The sequence below is a fragment of the Cupressus sempervirens genome, chromosome 1 (genome assembly GCF_028749045.1).
Source record: "Cupressus sempervirens isolate cs-2001-9-10 chromosome 1, ASM2874904v1, whole genome shotgun sequence".
NCBI lineage: Eukaryota > Viridiplantae > Streptophyta > Pinopsida > Cupressales > Cupressaceae > Cupressus > Cupressus sempervirens.
In genome coordinates, this window is record NC_143118.1 from 74,558,249 (window position 1) to 74,579,988 (window position 21,740).

Sequence of the window (21,740 nt, forward strand, 5' to 3'; positions counted from 1 at the left end):
GAAATGAAGCACCAGAATCTAAAACCATGAATCATCAACATTTTCTAAAGACAGAAGCAAAGCATCCTCTTCGAATTTGTTACTTACCACATTTTCCTCCTTGTCTTCATCTAGTTTATCTCCCTCATTTTTCTTTTGATTCTAGCAATCTTTCTTTTTGTGCCCTTTTTTCCCATAGTACTAGCAATCGTTTGGTCCTCTCGATTGAGACCTCTTCCCCTTTGACTTTCCTCTTGATTTTCCACAATTTTCAGAGTTACTTCCTCTCTCAGTCATTTTGCCCCTACTTTGTGCATTCAAAGCACTTCCTGATGTAGATCCACCTAAGGATTTCCTACGAGTTTCCTCACTCAAAAAAACACCGATCACATCATCATATTTTTGGGTACTAGATCCAGGAACAGAATTACTCATAGCCATTACCAAGCCATTCCAGCTTTCAAGAAAAGAACACAAAATCAAGAGAGCCCTAATTTCTTCATCAAAATTGATACTCACAGAAGATAACTAACTAGTAATTGTATTAAACTCATTTAAATGATCTACAACAGATCCACCTTCTGCCATTTTCATATTAAATAAATGCTTCATGAGAAATACCTTGTTTGAAGTGGAGGGCTTTTCATACAGTGTTGCTAGGGTTTTCATCAACTCTTCTGTCATCTTTGCTTTTGTAATATTAAATGCCACTAAAGGTGCCAAGCATAACTAAATCCTTTCAAGTGCCTTTCTATCCAAAAGATCCCATTCAACATCTAACATAATTGCCTAATTCTTGGCTTTGTCTTCCAACAGCTTCCATAAATTGTTTTGATACATATAGTCTTCCATTTTCATCTTCCATAATTAGAAGTTCTGCCCATTAAACCTATCAACCCTCAGTTTACCCTCATCTACCATTTCTCTCACTCAACTGTGAGACTCCCACTCAATCGTAAAACTTTCTTGTAGAGGATAACTAAAAAACAACTTGGCTCTGATACCACTTGTTAGGATAAACCATGGATAGAAATAAAAACTACATGCAAATATAACCAATAACAGAAAAATAATAGATCACACAGAAATGAACACAAGGCACCAAGATTTAACGTGGTTCACCCAATCCCTAGGCTACGTCCACCAAACAACAAGTCCAATCTTATTACAATCTAGTGATTACAACCTAATTACAGTCTGTAATCCCTTACAGCTCAATACTGCTGCAAGAAGCAATTTCGCATCCCAACATAATGAAAAATACCTAACCCTAAACCCTTTTATACAAGTGTTTGATGCCATTTTAGGGTTACAACATGTCATCCATATGTCGGCTACAACGTCAGCCACGGCCCAAAAAAATTTTTTGGGGTGATGCCCCCAACCCCACTAATTATGAAGTATGTATAGTACTTTCCTAATCAGTCACCATAATCTAACATATAGTGTACTTGGCATACATAGTAGAATTGGTTAAGTGTGTTGACACTTGAATGTCAAAACCATTCTGAGACCAACAATCTCCCCCTTTGACATGAGTGTCAAAAACACTTAACTATGCAATATTGAACTATCCTTATGAGTATATTTTTCATTTTGCTCGACATATATGCAAAATTTCAAATTTTGTTTAAAATTTGTTGTAGGGAAAAAAATACCTTATAACTCCCCCTAATCTAATTGAGCCACTTCATTCTTGTAAAAAAAATTCTATGCTGATGTGTCTGATACTCTTTGTCTTTTGCTCTGTTCCTATATTATGTACCTATGTTCTATATTCCTTTTATTAGAGCTATGGAATTCATGTATTTTGTATCAGAGCTTATATGGAATAGAGCTATCTTCCATATGATTCCCAAAATTTGGTATTTCCCCTAAAACATTATTTCTTTGTCATATTATTTACACATTATGTCCTCCTCCTTTTTGTCTATCCACAATCTTTCCCTTTTTTTTCTCTGAAGGAATGTAATAAAAAAATATAGCATTCTCCCCCTATTATTAATTCTCCCCCAAGACATATATCTCCCCCTTTTTGACCCTTATGTCAAAGGGTTCTAAGGAGTAATACCATACTTAACCAAAAATGAACTATTTACCTCCATGATCATTTTCAAAGTTGTATCCCAATTCTCCAAAGCAATGTGAAGTGACTTGTGTTGGATGGCAGTATCTGCAGCAAGATGTACAAGTCAATCAAGTGTAGAAAGATTAGGATCTTTCTTAAGAACTATTTTAGCATATACTTTCTCTTTGTTGAGGATCTTCAAATGTGGGGTGACAGAGGATTGAATCTGCATTAGTTTTGCCTTTATATTGGCCTCATCTACTATAAGTGCAGCTAAATCTTTTCGAGTATGAAGCAATTGAGTAAAATGATTCTCACTTTGAGTTGGATTGGTGTGTAGTTGCATGCTATAAATCTTAAGATTTCTTTCCAAGCTCAATATACATTAGCTGGTCTCTTATGTGAAGTTGGAAAAATCACACAGCTTTTTGTATAGTGAGAAAACATTCTCAAGTACAGCTTTAACTTTCTCAATTTTCTTAGCCAACTCTACTATGCTAGTGCTATATCACTTGATATTTTCTCATTTACCTTTCCTTGGAACTTTCTTTCTAACCATTCCATGAGTTTAGCATTTGTGTCCTGTTCTTCATTGGTCACTTGGTCAACTATATTTGATAGTTGTTCTATTATTGGCTTTGTTTCATGTAGTGATTGCAAGCTAAAGGCATCCATGAAGATGTCCTTAATCTCATTCGATGCTTGCTTATACTTGTATTCCTTTCTGAGTACTTCCTATCTTTTTCTCCTATCCAATGCATTCTACATCTCAGTGATCTGCTCAATGGTTAGAGTCTTGGAGTCATAAGAAGGTATAACAATCTCTTCATCTAGCTCAGGATCTCCATAGTGAAGTACCCTGGCAACCTTAGAAGAGCTTGAACCTAGTGTTTGGACTTGCAATGATATCATTTTAGTGCTCACCTACTAAAGAGTTTGTGTAGGAGTGTCTATTTTGGGTAGTTCAATCAATGTTTGGATTGCAACTTGCTCCTCATCTAACTTCTCTTGATCAATCGCAATTGTTGGGGGTGTACCTATTACTTTTACTATAGGATTAGATGTAGAAGTCTGTCCTTTCAACCTTATGTATTTCCTTTCTTTTGCACTTGGCATCTGAACAGTATCACTTGTTATGTCACTTGTTGCACTTGGTGGAGGTGGCAATGGAAGTAGTAGAAGTTGTGTGCTAGTAGCTTTATAGATAGAAGGTGGTTCTTGTGGATTCAACTTCACTCTAGTTGGGTCAGCTACCACCTTTTGTATCACATCAACACTAACCAATACAGGGTTTGTGTATAACTTGGCTTGATGGGTCGATTGGTCAAGGATCTTGGAGAGATCCTCTGTAGTTAGGGGATTGACATTCTGATAGTGTCAATAACATCTTTAATAGTTATTGTTTCTATAGGTGTAATGGTTACATGAGGAGGGCTAGGAGGTGGCAATTGTGTGTCTTGCACACTTTGTTCCTCATGCTATTTCTACTACTCAGTTGTTGTTGTATCTTCTCATTTTTGTGTTTCCTCCTCTCCTTTTTCCTTATCCTCTTTCTCTTCTTCCTTTTTTGTTTCACCTTTCTCTTCTTCTTGTTTCTTTTCTTCTTCCTACTTCTCTGTTTCCTTTGCCTCCTCTTTCTCCTTTGTACTGGCTTCTACCTTATTTGCCTCTTTGTTCTCATCATCAGTCGACTTGTAGATTGACTTCCACAATAATGTGGATTTATTCACTATATCCTCATTTTTTTTCTACAGGATGCTAAAGGCTCTATACCTAGGTGCAAACTTGTCACCATGTCTCTGATTGGCCTTTGTTATTTGACCTTTTCTTAGGTTACACATCACTTGAGCTAAGGTAGATTCTCTGATCTGCTTCTCCATTTTCAAACAATAATGCCATTTGTTTTCAACTATTTGATACAATTCTCTTGCCATGGTATTGTCAAGCTCTAGAGGTGTGTTCTTAAATTCTATCATCATGGCATACACGGATTTTTTCTCTTCTCTACTGAGCTTATTAAAATCAAGATTCTTCAAATCATTCAAATCTACATTCTTTATATTTTCACAAAGTTTATCTATGGCAGATTTGGGAGTATGGCTTACCACTTAGAATTGGTTGTTGTCTTTTGACTTTGTTCTTTCCTCATTAGAATCTAGTTGTGCTACATATTTTCTTCTTTTCTTCTACACTTCACCAATCTGTTCAGTGACCTTCTTTTTCTCTATTATTTCCTCATTGACCTTTTGTTTTGATGCCCTTGTAGTAGCCCTTGTTGAAGGTTTCTTATGTTTGGCTTGAGTAGGCTTAACAACCTTCTTTGGTTTGGGCTAAGTGTTGTCTTTTCTCTTCTTTTGCTTAGCTTGTGTAGGTGCTTTCTCAGCACATTCCTCCTTATCTTCTCCTAGTCCTCATGTGAGTTCCATAGAGTCTTGTGCTTGTTCTTCTTCGTCACTATCATCTTCTTCTTCTACTGTTGCTATACCTATTGCCTCAATATCTGCTCCAAACTTCTTCTTGATTTTCCTTACCAGTTTATCTTTCCTCTATTATAGAGGTTGTCTTCAAGTCTATTTCAACCCTTGACTTTACTACATCATATGTGCCAAAAGGTTTGGCATCCTTATCAATATCTTCTGCAACTAGTGCAGTGATTGCAACTGAGGCTTAATCCACATCCAGCTCATAACCTAGTGGCCTAAGCCATCTTACTCTTGGCACTACAGCTTGGATGTATGTGTAGTTAATGTCAACCAAAAAGCATATTTCATTGACATGTTGCTCTACCAATAAAATTAGTATTCTCATTCTTTGCTTCATGGATTTCTTAAAGTCCTCAAAATAGCTGGCCATTTGAGTCTTAAAGTTATCTCCCATCTACTCTATATATTCATTAATTTGTGTTATAGCAGACTTATTTGAATTCCAATTTACCTTCCCAATTGAAGGGAATTCTTCCATTACATAGAAGAATATGTAGACTAATACTAATCCAAATTTGCATTGTGCTCCCTTGGATCTTCTTATAGCTCCCAAATTTTCATTGATTTGCTGAAGCATTAGTTTTATTAGATCATAAGTATGATCTTTCTTTACTAGCTTATATGCCACATCCACAGCTATGCAAGGTATGTTGCTCATTCTACTAGATTGGTAGAATTTGTGAGAAATGACTCTCACTGCAAAGTCAAGTAGGAGTTCTATTACAGTGTCAATGGTCATACCCCTCTTGTTCCACTTGGCTCTTGTATTCTTCTCAATGGCCTCCTTATCACTTCTCAAGGTCTTTGGTTGATCTAGGGTTGGAAATCTCGTAATCCTATGTACTATCCTCTTGGTAATCTTGATAGATCCTTTCTTGATCTAATATCAATGTGTGTCCCTTGTTCTGTTGTGATCAACTGAATGTGTAATTGATGCTCAATTCACTAAGTCCTTGACACCCCTGCTGCTTGCTCTGTTCTATAGTTTCCTATCTACTTAGCAATTTTCTTCAAAAACTTCTTGGCAACTCAAAATTATGGTGTCTAAGCCTTCTTATAAATATTTTTTGGACTTAAGGTTTACAATGAAATCTTGAACTCAAAATTCTTGCTCAAATCCTTAGATTTAGCCCATTGGTTGCATGTTGTCTCCAATTTTCTAATTGGTTGCATGTTGATATCATAGGTAAATGTAAAGATTTGATCTTATCTTCTTATCCCTTCATGAATCATCCAAAAATGGTTCTGCATCTTAGTTTGTGAAGGCACAAACTACTATGTTCATTCTATGTTACTCAACACATACTACATTACTGGTGCTCAACACCTGTATATACTATCCTAGTTTTCTCGGCACCTATTACACTCTATTTTTCTTGGCACATGTATATTTCTAGATCATTTGGCACATGTTACATCATGTCTTGCTTAGCATGAACTATGACTCAGCACCTATATATTACTCAGCATCTATTGCTTACTTGGCACCTAAAGTCACTCGGTACCTATTGAAATTCTAGATTGGCATGTATAGTGTACTCAACAGACATAGTAGAATTGGTTAAGTGTGTTGACACTCGAATATCAAAACCATTCTAAGACCAACACAAACTACCTTAAACCTCCAGCCTCCAAAATTAAATTAAAATCAAATCCAATCCATGATAATGACAATGATATCCATCTCCTTATAAAGATCTCTTGAAAGCATCTAGAAATCTACAAGTACATTCCAAAAATATCAATTAATTGAACTACCATCAGCTCCAGGATCCCAAACCAATTGTGCACATTCAACCTTCATTTTATCACACTATTGAAAATATTATGTTGTGCCACTATAATATAAACATTGTCCTATCCATAGTCTTTAGGATCCCAAACATGCCAAACTTGAAATTCATTGGTATAATCATTCTTGGTTGCTATCTACAGAGGATAGACTTCATACTCAAGTGATGGTAGCAATAATTCCAACAATTAATTTTTGGTAATGCCTACACTTCTAGGTTTTTGGCTTCTTTTATTTGACTCCAGAACATTACCCATACACTCCAAAACATTTTCAGTCACATTCTCCTTCCACACAATGAAATAATTGTGAAAATCCACTTTGACATTGATTCAATTGCCATCTTGTTTTAAATCTTTGATTTAGTCTTGTTTCCTAATCTCAAATATTTCTCTATCATCAACTGTGTTTGAATCATCAATCATTTCTCCATCTTCAATATTTTGATTATCTTCAATCTTTTGATGTTTGTATGAATTCATCTTGTATCCACTTCTCAATGTCCCACCTCAAACTATTGCTAAAGAGTATATTGTGTTGAGATGATAGATACTTCGTTTGCAACTCTATATAATCCTTTAGAGATATGGCTTTCTTCCATCCACCAATCACCCAATCTTGCCTAAATTTCTTCAGTGACTCAACCAAGGTGGGTGTTTATCATTCTCAATGCTCAACCTTAGGAGTCAAAAGTCATTGCCAACCACCATGTGCCTGCCAAGACGTTGAGTGTTTCCTTCTCCTATTCATGGATCCTTTCTTTAATTCTTCTTAGCTCTCTCAATGGATTAACCAAATCATCACTAGACTCCATGTTCCAAACTCAACACCATATGGACTGGAAAGATCACTAGCTCTAATATTGTTCTAATGTTCCCATCCAAGTGGGAGGTTGGCATGTTGGCATATGGAAAATGGAGGGAGGAGTATGAAAAATGGAGGGAGTAGTACGGATGGAATTAGTATGATGGATGGAGGGAGGACTGCAGAGGTAGGTAGTACAAGAAATAAAGGGAGGAGTATATATGGAGTAGTACAATGGGTGGATCAAGGAGTACAAAGGGAGGTAGTATAGTGGATGGAGGGAGGAGTAAAAAGGGAGGAATTATGACAAATAGAGGGAGGTAGTATGACAAATGGAGGGAGGAGTATGGAGGGAGGTAGTATGGAAGATGGAGGGAGGAGTACAGAGGGAATAGTACAAGGGATTGATGGAGGAGTATAGAGGGAGGTAGTATGGTGGATGGAGGGAGGAGTACGAAGGGGGTGTGATGCAAAGTGTACGAAGAGTGCACAATACTATTGTGCATATAGCATATAGATATGAAATTCCTAAAATCAATTCATGAATCCACACACCTAAAGAAAATGGAATTCCAAATGCAACTAATATTCACAAATCACAACACTTATAGTTACATGGGCATTTAGAAAAGATTGACCAAATATAGAGAAATCACCACTTGAAAATGATTTGCAAATATAGTACATAGTGAGATATCTGAGTAATACCTCTAATGGCTAAATATGGCAGTGTCAAACCATTGAAACTATGAGGGCAAAATAGGGAGAATCTTCCCCCTTTAAAACTGTGCATAAGCTACCTTCCACCTCTAGCCTCCGAAAATACAAAATAAAATTAAATCCAAGCCATGATGATGTCAATGTCATCCATCTCCTTATAAAAGTCTCCAAGAAGCATCTAGAAGTTTATAAGTACATGCCAACTATAATACTCCTAAACAAGCAAATTGGTATTTTGAACGGATTTCGGTTTATCAATCTTACTTAAGTATTATTGTACTAGGCATTTATGATTTTGATAATCTCTAATTGACCTAAGAGTCAAATGCAAAAAATCATTAATTTGTATTAATTACTTGCTTTACTTAATTCCTAAATATTAATTGAATTAGCTAAATTTAACTATTAACTCAATTAATTTAATTATAAGTCCTAAGTACTTTAATTTAATTTAATCTACTCCTTTAGCTAATACACATAAAGAAGGAATTAAAATAATTTGATTTAATTAAATATATGTCATAATCACTAAAAATAATTATTTATTTAATTAGAATATCTAATTATGACCACATATTTGAATGGATCAATATTCTTTCTTATTTCATCTCACATGAAAAAAGAATTAATAATATTGATTGATTCAAATATGTCCTCATAATTATTGAAACTAATTATTTAATTAATTAGAAAATCTAATTATGAGCACATATTTGAATGGATCATTATTATCTCATATTTTTTCCCATTCAACTCCATAAAAAATGGAGGACTCAATCTTATCTTCAATTCGGATCGTACACTTAGATCAATCTTGATCATTCATCAAATTCTAGGATTCTATAAAGGAAACCTTCAATCTCTCATTTGAGGAGGATGCACATGAAAATTATCTAATTAATGCTAATTTGATTACTCAAATGCCTTGCATTAAAATTTTCTCTTGCTTTCATATGGTCATCATTTAGACTAAAATGCATTTGTAATGTTCCCTATCCTAATAAGGGATAGTTGTCTAATTACTTTAGATTATAAGGGAAATATACAAAGGTCTCTAATTATTGTTATCGATTATGAATTTAATTACTTGTATACTTTAGGACTTCTGAATATACTTGTATTGTTTAATCTGGACTTTTTTTGTTGGATTGCAAGGTTTCTAAGAATTGCACCTGATTATAATTATGGTATATTTTGTAAATTATAGGTCATGTACTTCCAATATTACTTATAATAATAATACTTGTGAGCCTTGTTTGAGCTTAATTATACCTTGTCCCTTACCATGGTGTGAAATTATATGTCATCAACTTGTCACTGTGAAAGTAATTGTTTTAAAGAGCACAATTTTGAATTGAATTTGGATACAAAGGATTTTTGAAGTGATTGGTGATGACCCAACCTCTATCTCACTTTGATAGTAAACGACTTTTGAGTCGGATACATACTTCTCTTTACTTGATATTGTGTATTACACTATTTTGGTTCTCCCTAGTAGATTTTGTAGTTGTACTTGATGTCTATGCAATGGGAAATCTAACGGTCTGTGAATATTAGTTCTCTTATGTTATCTTTCTATCTAAAAATTTACATCTAACTTTATATATCTATAATGTCCCTCTCTTCTATGTCCATAAACTCATGCTGGTTATGCTTGACGATAATCTAGGCCACGTCTGACATGTTTCATGTCTTATTTTCCACCTGACTTTGGCTGGTGTAAGAGCATTCAATTTCTGGTTATGTATTCAGTACTGACTAGTCCTTATCATAACTATGGCAGTAGTATGTATAGTCTATGTCTCAATATTAGACTTGAGTTTTGATTGTTCAGTTCACTAGTGTTCTCAATATCTAAAGTCTTATGAATATGTGTGACTAAAATATGAGAAGCTGCCTTATACCCTTCAGATATGACAAGAATGCCTAATTTAATATGAATGCTTGGATTAATGTGAGAAGGATTTTATGTAAAAATCTGTACTGGTCCTAAATCCAAGTATTTGATAAAGAGTTTTGTTCCCAAATTTGAATCTGTATGTAATCAGTAATACTACTCCAATGGTTCCTTCTTGCCAATATATCCCCTCATATTTCACAATAGTATTGTTTGTTCATTTCCTATTGGAGAATATCTCATGAGTAAAATAAGATATAAATATATGTCTGCATATCCCTTCCAATGACGTTAAACTTAGAGTCTTATATGAGATAGACTCTTATGTGTGCTATTGAATAGACAATTACGATCTCTTTCCACTATTCTTATCAACTATTGGTCTCAAAGGTAATTGATTCTTCTTGTACTATGTCATGGTGTGACCTCTAGGTTTGATGTCGTTCTTTTCTCCCATCAATGGTAGCACTGGATTATACATATATTTGAGCCTTTGTCTTATTTGATTTAAATGGCTTCCCTCTATTCCATGTCAATGGCAGGTATTCTAATTGCTAATTCTTTATATCTTTCTTTTTTCTTTTTTCTTTTATAGCACTCCTTACAAACTCCCCAATCTATGTTCTGCTCTATTCCTTCTCCAATATTACTGAAAGCTATTGTCGCTGGCTTGAATTTGATATGTAATTATTTGATCCTCCTCCTTCCTTCGATGATCCCTACCGCGATTCCTGGTTGCTCTCCACTTATTTTTTATTTATATTTGTGTATACGGCGGGAATGGTCCCAAGGGATTGGGTCATGATTGTTATCTTTATTATATTTATAATTAATATGTATCTAATACATATATTTTGTAAGTTGATTATTTCTTATACGTATATATTTATAACATTTGATGCATATTATATTGATATATCAATACATTTATTTATAATAATATGTTACATTAGATAAAATATATTTTACTAATCATTATTTATTAATGATTAGTAAAATTATATTAATTAAATATTATTTATTATTAAATTCTGTAGGAGAAAAATAGGGGATATGACAATCCACCCTTCCTCAAATTGCTTGTCCTTAAGCAATGATTCTTCCATTTAGTATTGTCGATTATTGATCCTAAAATGATCATTTCAACTTGAAGTTAGAACCTTAAAGCATAATCTTATCCAAACAAGAGATCATAATATTCACTAAGAATAATTTTGAAGATGGGTACTTATCTTGATATCATTTAGTATCTATCCTCTAATAAAAAAATTTCAGATCCATTTGTAAGAATATCCTTGCCACTTGGAGCCTACTAAGTACACCTAGAATCCCCATCACTTACTAAGGATGTCTATGGCACTCATTAAGAATGCTTTGAATCTTTGACACTCACTAGGAAATATATACTAAGATATATATAAAGTTAAAAAAACATATGTAAAATATATATATATTAGTGCATGAAGACACAATGCAGACACAAAGTATACACATTAATGCATGAAGACACAATGCAGACACGAAGTATACACATGTTAAAAAAATTCGGTAGATTCCTTCCTCATATTTTCATTTTCATGCTACCAAAGTTAATGGTCAGTAGCTCCTTGACAAATAGACCTACATCATATGTTAGTACTCTAAATCCATGATAAGAATATTATTTAATCTTGTAAGTCATTTAAAATATAAGATCCTAATTCCCAATTAAATCCCTTCTTAAGGAGAAGTTGTGACCATATGCTTAGCTCCTGGGGGAGTTCTTTCTGGAGCTCTAATTAATAGATTAACTCTCCACTAAGCACCATCTTCTCACAATACTTCTCTTTTAAGACCTTATGGATAATCAATCTTGAAATATCCATCCTTCCTAGGAGGGAGTTCTTCCTCATCCTAGGCCTTATGGATACCCTCTCTCGATGTATCCATTCTTACATATGCATATGGTTTTCCTTAATCGTATGTAGTGTCCTTCAGAGAATACTCAATTCTCCACCTCACTTCCTTTAGAGTATTCAATTATAGAATATCATGTGAAGTCATTCAAAAAGGTTAGCTCTCTACCTTAATTCCTTGTAGGAATTATTATGCTTTATTTTCCTCTTATTAGTGGCTATTTGGAGTAGTCTATTTCTTCTTCCTCTCGATCTCAAAAAATTCAATATTCTACAAGAATTTATCATTAACTATAAGAGATCACTAAACCAATGATTGGTCTTATATATATTTGATTGATATTATTGTTGTGTTCTTTTGGGTTCCATTAGAACATTGATGCATTAACTATTCCTCTTATTTGAATCCTTCCCCATACCACTCATTTCTATTGATTTTCTTCCTTTCTTACATGATGTCAAGAACATGCCATGTCTGGTTTGATCTGAGATGAATGTTATTTGTTTATATGATGATCAATCTTGAATGAGTAATGTGTTGATGGTCCTCATATTATTATTTTCCAAAGGACTGGTGTTCACTTCTTCCACAAGTTTGTTAAAAGGTTATCCACAATTTTGCTATAATGTTTTGTATAATTCAATCATGTGTCTATCATAATGCTTTGTATAAATAGGCTCCGGTACCACTATGATGTTCCCTATCCTAGTTGTGCTAGAAAAGGGGATAGTTGTATAATTACTTTAAATTATAAGGGAAATATACAAAAATCTTTAATTATTGTTATCGATTATGACTTTAGTCACTTGCATACTTTAGGACTTCTGAAGATCCCTGTATTGCTTAATTTAGACTTTTTTGGTTGGATTGCAAGGTTTCTAAGAATTACACCTAATTATAATTATGGTATATCTTGTGAATAGGTCATGTACTTCCAATACTACTTATAATAATAATTGTGAGCCTTGTTTGAGCTTAATCATACCTTGTCCCTTACTATGATGTGAAATTGCATATCATCAACTTGTCACTATGAAAATAATTGTTTTGAAGAGCACAAATCTAAATTGGATTTGGATACAAAGGAGTTTAGAAGTAATAGGTGATGACCCAACCTATATCTCACTTTGATAGTAGATGACTTCTGAATTGGATTCATACTTCTCTGTACTTGATATTGTGTATTACACTAGTTTGGTTCTCTCAAGTAGATTATGTAGATGTACTTGATGCTTGTTCAATGGGAAATCTAATGGTTTGTAAATATCAGCTCTCTTATGTTATCTTTCTATCCACAAATTTACATCTGACTTTATATATATGTAATGTCCCTTTCTTCTATTTCCATAAGGTCATGTTGATTATTCTTGATGATAATCTAGGCCATGTCTGATATGTTCCATGTCTTATTTTCCATCCTGACTTTGGCTAGTGTAAGAGCATCCAATTTCTAGTTATATATTCAGTGCTGATTGGTCCTTATCATAACTATGGTAGTATTATGTATAGTCTATGTCTCATTATTAGACTTGAGTTTTGAATTTTTAGTCCACTAGTATTCTCAACATCTAAATTCTTATGAATATATATTACTGAAATACCCTTCAACTATGAAAAGTATAAGAATGCCTGATTTAATATGTATGCTTGATTAATGTGAGAGGGATTTTCTATAAAAATTTGCACTAGTCCTTAATCCATGTATTTGATAAAGAGTTTTTTTTTTCCCAAATTTGAATATGTATGTAATCAATAATACTACTCCAGTGGCTCCTTCTTGACAATATATCCCTTCATATTTCACAATAGTATTGTTTATTCATTTCCTGCTGGAGAATATCACATGAGTAATATAGGATATAAATATATGTATGCATATCCCTTCCAATGATGTTAAACTTAAAGTCTTGTATGTGATAGAGTCTTATGTGGGAAATTGACTGGCCAATTATGATTGCTTTCCACTATTCTTATCAACTATCGGTCTCCAAGGCAATTGATTCTTCTTGTCCTGTGTCATGGTGCGACCTCTGGGAATGATGTTGTTGTTTTCTCCCATCAATGGTAGCACTGGATTATACATATATTTGAGCCATTTTCTTATTCAAATTAAATGGCTTCCCTCTATTCCATGTCGATGGCAAGTATTCTGATTGCCGATGCTTTATATCCTTTTATTATTATTATTATTTTGATAGCACTCCTAAGAAACTCCCCACTCTATGTTCTACTCTATTCCTTCTGCAATATTACTGAAAGCTATTGTCATTGGCTTGGATTCAATATGTAACTATTTGATCCTCCTCCTTCCTTTGATGATCCCTGCTGTGATTCTTGGTTGCTCTCCACTTGTTTTTTATTTATATTTGTGTATACGTCAATGCTTTATATCTTATTATTATTATTATTTTGATAGCACTCCTAAGAAACTCCCCACTCTGCATTCTACTCTATTCCTTCTCCAATATTACTGAAAGCTATTGTCACTAGCTTGGATTCAATATGTAACTGTTTGATCCTCCTCCTTCCTTCGATGATCCTTGCTATGATTCTTGGTTGCTCTCCACTTGTTTTTTATTTATATTTGTGTATATGTCAGGAATGGTCATGACCCCAAGGGATTGGGTCACGGTTGTTGTATTTATTATATTTATAATTAATGTGTATCTAATACATATATTTTGTAAGTTGATTATTTCTTATATGTATATATTTATAATATTTGATGCATATTATATTGATATATCAATACATCTATTATAATAATATATTACATTAGATAAAATATATTTTACTAATCATTTTTATTAATTATTAGTAAAATTATATTAATTAAATATTATTCATCATTAAATTTTATAGGAGAAAAATAGGGTACATGATAGCATTCACCTAATTATTACTTTCTATTGTTCTTAGATTAATTTCAATTTCATTTAGTTTAATCTTTGTATCTTTGCATTCGAAAAACATCAAAAATATTGATTAGATTGCATTTTCATTCTTTCAAATCTGTCATACTAGTTTGGTATAGTTGTTGATCTCTTAATTCTACGAGTGAATAGTAAAACCCCATCTAGTTAGAAGGCCACATATCGCTTTGTTTAGTCATACTGAATGGACAATCCCATGTTCATTTCAGGGTGTTTCTGACATGTAAAGATCATGTTGAAGTGTGTGTAGATTTAGAAGCCCATAATTAGCACACACACCACATATCAAATATTTCATTGATTGTTTTAATTTGGGTCCCATATTTATTAATTAACTAAAGGTCCTTATTATTTAATTTAACTTAAAGACCAATTAATTAATTAATTAATTAATACATTAAAATTGGGGACATCACAGAGATTCTGTTAATGTTTGGTTTCTCTATTCGAGATTTTGTAAACATTATGGAAATCATCTCTAGTTAAATTTGGGGGCTTAAGCATGATGCTTATATCTTTTCCTTTATTCTTTCTACTAACATTCTTTGGTATATATGGAAGATTAGGAATGAAGATAAGTTTGAAGGCCTAGCAAGGTCCCTTATTAAGTCTTTTTGACGACTCACCTTTTATAACATCATTGTGCAGTTTTTCATCAATATGAACTTGGTTAAGAACAAGTTGTTGAGGTTTTTGAGAAATGGGCATGATACTAAGTTCATCTATGAGATGAAAGATGGAAATGAGTTGAGACAAAGTCTTCCTTTCATGAGTCCTTGAAGATGTTGACCATTGAGATCAAATATAACATGGAGCCTTAATTTGACCGGGTGGAGATGCTTGTGTTGAAATATTTAATGTAGATAGTCATTTTTCCCTTGGAGCCAAAGACCCACCTCCCACCCTAACACCCTACACAAGTGAAAAATATTGAATGTAGGTAGGTGAGTTTTTTTAATTTGAAAAGAGAGGGAAATTATTGTTGCTAAGAGACAAAAGGAATGTATCAATTTTATTCATTCAAATTAGAGTAGATCAGTTGAAGGATTTGAAGAGTTGCAGAGTAGAGAAGGAAGAGAAATAAGTCAATCAGCAGATCAAGTTATAGTTCATAAGATAGAAGGAAGTTTTAGTTTTCATGTCAGTAGCTGCACATGTTGGATACTTATGTTATTCTATAAGTTTTATTGATTTGACCTATGAAGTAGTGATTGCTCTAGGCATTGTTGTATGCAACCATTAGAGTTGTAAGTTTAAAGTTTAAAGTTTTATCAATTTGAATATTTTAGGGTTTTTCTGGTTAAAGCTAAATGCTCCCAGATTTTGTAATAGTTTTGTTGAATAGAATACAATCAAGCAAGAAGGCATACAAATCCTTGTTGTTCCCTTATTCTATTCATCATTGCATAGTATTTTACATTTGATAAATTCAAATTTAAAAGCTTCATCCTTCAGCTCTCTACATTTTAATGGTAGTATATTATACTGCCCACTCGGTTTAGTCTTTGATTGGACTCTCTCTCTACTATTGTTGTCGAGTTCACTTGGCATCCTCTATTACCGAGCTCCACCCTACAATGGTGACTGAGCTCACTTGGCATACACTATTGCTGAGTTACCCTTGTGTGCTAAGTTTTCTTAGCTTCTTCTTATGCCTAGTTCACTTTGCACCCACTGCCTATCACTCAACATCCAGTCATATCGAGAAAGTCTACCACTCAATTTTGGTTCTTGTCGAGAAAAAAATTAGGGTTTGTGATTTATTATTTAATTTTCACATGGTATCAAATATTTGAGGCCCGACATCCACAATGAGTTAGGAAAATTATTTTTCTAGGATATTTGACATGGCAGGAGATGCACGAAAGATATGGTAGCAACCATTGTTCTTTAATGGACAAAATTATGATACATGGGCAAAGAAGATGAAAACCATAATGGTTACAAATGATTTGTGAGAGTTTTTTGTTAATGGGTTCAATAATGTGACAAACCCAGCTCAGTATGTTGCTCTCACAAATCCACAAAAGACTCAATTGAAAGAGTTAAGGAGAAAGGATGCTAAGACATTAAGTCTAATTGAGGTAGCAATGATAGAGACAATCTTTCTCAAGATTGCAGTAGCAAATTATGGAAAGGAAGCATGGGATATTCTTGAGAACAACTATAAGGGGACTGATAAGGTCATAGTAGTGAAGCTACAAATGATCAGAAGAGAGTTTGAGAACCTTTAGATGAAGGAAAATTAACCGATTGTAAAGTTCATCTCACAAATCTCCACTTTGATAAACTAGCTCAAATCAAATAGAGAAGACTATGATGAGCAGAGGATTGTAGAAAAGATATTGAGGAGTTTACCTCACAAATATGACAACCTTGTGATGACCATAGAGGAAGAAAAGGACCTCACCACATTGACCATGGATGAGTTGATGGGAACTCTTCAAACCCATGAGGAATGGATAAATAGATTAGCAACTACTTCCCAAGAGAAATCTTTCAAGGCTCAAGAGAATTCAAGAGGCAAGGGGAGAGAAAGAAATGGCTCTAGTAGAGGCTCAACAAGAAGAGGTCATAGAAGGAATGGTCAAAGGAATGCTAGTACAAAAAGCTTAGCATGAGCAAGCAACCAAGAGGGAGCAAGCACCTCTAAAAATAGCTCTAACAAGAATAATGTTGAATGTTACTATTGTCATAAGTGTGGGCATTATGCAAGTGAATGCTAGAAGAAATAGGGTGATCAGTCAAAGTAGAATGCTAATGTGGTTGATGAGAACATGGGAAATGCAAACAATCCCATAGCCTTCATCATGTGTAACATCGGTGAAGAAAGAAGCCCTAAAGTATGCTACCTAGACAGTGGTTGTAGCAACCATATCAGTGGTAAAGAAAGTATATTTTCTTTTATTGATAATACTTTTAAGTCTAAAATTAAGATGGGAAATAATGGAACCATTCCCATAGTGGGCAAAGGATCTATTATGGTCTGCACAAAGCAAGGTGGAAAGAAGGAGATACAGAATGTGTATTTTTCCACCAGTATGAAGCATAATTTGATGAGTGTTAGACAACTCATTCAAAATGGATACAAAGTGTTGATGGAAAATGACAAGTGTGTCATTCATGAGAAGGATGGGAGTAATAGATTACTTGCAACAATCCAAATGAAAAAGAACTGAATGTTCCCTTTGAGGATAGAGACAGGTTTCTCTTCTCAAGTCAGTATTGCACCTCCCAAGCATGCATGTACAATAGTACATCAGCAATTAGCTCTTAGGATTATGATTAAAGACCCCTCCAAGATTTGGCATTTTAGGTATGGACATCTTAGCTTTTCTAGTTTAAATTTTTTGTCCAAGAAAATAATGGTAGATGGTTTCCCAAGCATTGTAGATTCATATGACAAGTGTGAGGCTTGCATATTGGGTAAGAAACATAGGCTTCCCTTTAATTTTGTAAATTCTAGAAGGGCTAGAGTACTATTAGAATTGGTGCATTCTGATTTGGTAGGCCCTATGAAAACTACTTCTATTTTGGGGAGTACTTATTTTATGACATTCATAGATGATTTCAGTCATAGGAAATTGGTGTATTTTTTGAGGAACAAATCTGAAGCATTTGATAAATTTGTTGAATTCAAAGCCCTGGCTGAAAAATAATGTGAACACTATTTTAAAGTCCTTAGATTAGATAGAGGAGGGGAATATACCTCCAATATGTTTATAAACTTTTGCAAGAAAAATGGCATCAAGAAAGATCTTACCACCAGTTATACTCTGTAGCAAAATAGACTGGCTGAGAGGAAAAATAGAGCCATTATTGAAATGGCAAGAAAAAATAGAACCATTGTTGAAATGGAAAGAAGCATGATGAAAGAAAAAGGACTCCCAAATGAATATTGGGGAGAAGCTATAGTAACAATAGTATATTTGATTAATATGTGTCTTACAAAATTTGTTTGTGACAAGATTCCTCTTGAGGCTTGATCAAGGAACGGATGGATAGTTGAACACTTGAGAGCATTCAAATGTGTAGCATATGCACATGTACCTAAGCAAAAAAGGAAAGAACTGGATGAAAAAGGTGTGAAGTACATCTTCATAGGGTATAGCTCACAATGAAAGGCCTATAGATTGTATGTTCCAATTGAAAAGAAGATCATTATTTCAAGAGATGTGGAGTTTCATGAAAATCAGACATGGGATGGCCTGGTAGATGAATCCTCAAGAACTTCAAGTAAAGTACCTACTATTGAAGAGGAAGAAGATGACATTGGTGATTAGAAAGATGATGGAGAAAAAAATAGAATGCAGACAAAGGAAAAAAAGGAAGCAACCCTTAACATGCCGAGAAATAGATCCAAGCACTTCAAGACAACCATGAGCTAGTATACAAAACAATAGCAAAAGCAATACTAAAAATTTAGACTCCATTGTTGCCTCCCTATTGCCAAGAAAGACTAAGAGTCTAAGGGAGATATACCAAGAAGAAAGGTATGATGAAGATTATTATGAGAGTGTTAATTTTGTGTTATTTTCTCATAGTGATCCAATTTATTTTGAGGAAGCTGCAAATGAAGAAAAATGGTGTAATGCCATGGATGAGGAAATAGATGCCATTGAAAGAAATGAGGCATGGGAGTTAACTACATTGCCTAACAAGTAATTGGAGTGAAATGGGTATACAAGACCAAGTGCAATGCTAAAGGAAAAATAGACAGGCATAAGGCATGTTTAATGGTCAAGGGGTACAAGTAGCAATATGGAAGAGATTATGTTGAAACATATGCCCTAGTTGCAAGAATGGAAACAGTGCGTGTTTTCATAGTAATTGTAGCCCAAAAAAAATGGAAGGTATATCTAATGGATGTGAAGTCTACCTTCTTGAATGGTGTATTGAAAGAAGAAGTTTATGTGGAGTAACCATGTGATTATGAAGTTATAGGTGAAGAACACAAGGTATATAGATTGAAGAGAGCTCTATGTGGGCTCAAGAACATTCCAAGAGCATGGTACAATAGGATTGACTCATATTTGACAAGCAATGGCTTTAACAAAAGTGATGGTGAGTCCAACCTCTACATCAAAGTAGCAAGTGGTAATGTGTTGATTGTTGTCTTATATGTAGATAAAAAAAATTTTACTAGAAATGATAATTTTTTAATTAGTGAGTTTAAAGAGGCCATTAAAAATGAATTTGAAATGACAGACCTATGTCTCTTGAAGTATTTTCTAGGCATAGAAGTAAAAAAAATGCATGATGGCATATTCATCTCTCAAGAAAAATATGCAACGCAGGTCTTGGAGAGATTCAAAATGTAGAACAATAAGGTAGCCCCAAAAGTGTGAATCCAACAATATACAAGAGTATGGTTGGAAGTTTGACGTATTTGACTACAACTCGGCAAGACATAATGCATGTAGTAAGCTTGATTTCCAAATTTATGAAAACACCAAAGGATTTCCATTGGCATGCGGGAAAGAGGATCCTAAGGTATGTGAATAGTACCAAGGGCTTTGGGATTTTGTATACTATAGATAATGATTTCAAGTTGGTTGGTTACATAGATAGTGATTAAGCTGGTAGTTTAGATGATAGGAAGAGCACTTCTAGATACATGTTCCATATGGGATTGGGTGCAATTTCACGTGCATCCAAGAAGAAACCTATTGTTTCTCAATCTACATCAGAGGCTGAATACATAGCAAAAAATGCAGCAGCATGCCAACATATTTGGTTAAGGAGGATCTTGATAGATTTGAATGAAGGGCAAAAGGATGGAACCATAATTTATTGTGACAACATCTCCTCAATTGCATTGTCCAAGAATCTAGTCTTCCATGGGAGAAGCAAGCATATAGAGATCATATATCACTTCATCAAAGAGTTGGTGGAGAATGGAGATATCAAAATAGAATTTTTCAAGTCTGAGTAGCAGCTAGCAGACATTTTTACTAAGTCTTTAGGCATTGGAAGTTTTGTACACCTAAGAGAGTGTCTTGGTGTAGTTGATTTGCATCAAGAGTGATCCTTGTTTGGTTTGGCTCAGGACAAAGGGGGAGTGTTGAAATATTTAATGCAGATAGTCATTTTGCCCCTAGAGCCAAATGCCCACCTACCACCCTAATGGACTACACAAGTCACAAATATTGAATGTGAGTAGGTGAGTTTTTTGAATTCAAAAAGAGAGGGAAATTATTGTTTCCAAGAGACAAAAGGAATGTATTAGTTTTATTTGTTCAAATTAAAGTAGATCAATTGAAGGAGTTGAAGAGTTGTAGAGTAAAGAAGGAAGAGAAAGAAGCCGATTAGTAGATCAAGTTAGAGTTTAGAAGACAGGAGGAATTTTTAGTTTTCATGTCAGCAGCTGCATGTGTTGCATACTTCTATTATTCTATAAGTTTTATTAATTCAACTAGTGAAGTAGTGATTGCTCCAAGCATTGTTGTATGCAGCCATTAGAGTTGTAAGTTTAAAGTTTAAATTTTTATGAGTTTGAATATTTTAGGGTTATGTTAGGGTTTTTCTAGTTGAAGCTAAATGCTCCTAGACTTTGTAATCATTTTCTTGAAAAGAATACAAGAAAGTAGGCATACAAATCCTTATTGTTTCCTTCTTCTATTCATCATTGCATAGTATTTTGCATTTGAGAAGTTCACATTTGAAAGCTTCATCCTTTGGCTCTCTGTGTTTTAATGGCAGTCTATTATACTACCCACTTGGTCTAGTCTTTGACCGGGCTCTCTCTTTACTATTTTTGTTGAGTTCACTCAGCATCCTCTGTTATTTAGCTCTACCTTGCAATGGTGACTGAGCTCACTTGGCATCCACTCTATCAAACTCACTCGGCATACACTATTGCCAAGTTACCCTTGTGTGCCAAGTTCACTTAGCTTCTTCTTGTGTTGAGTTCACTCGAAACCCACTATCTGTCACTCGGCATCCATTGGTGTCGAGCAAGTCTACCACTCAATTTTGGTTCTTGCTGAGAAAAAATTTAGGGTTTGTGATTTATAATTTAATTTTTACAGCTTTCTCAATTTCAGAATCATAAGAACATTATGGATGGAAGGCTTGTGTGGGTGGATGACATGGGTTGGAGGCCATGATGATATCTTGCACTGATGTGTTCCCTTTAGCACCTTTTGACTTTTACAATTATTTTTAG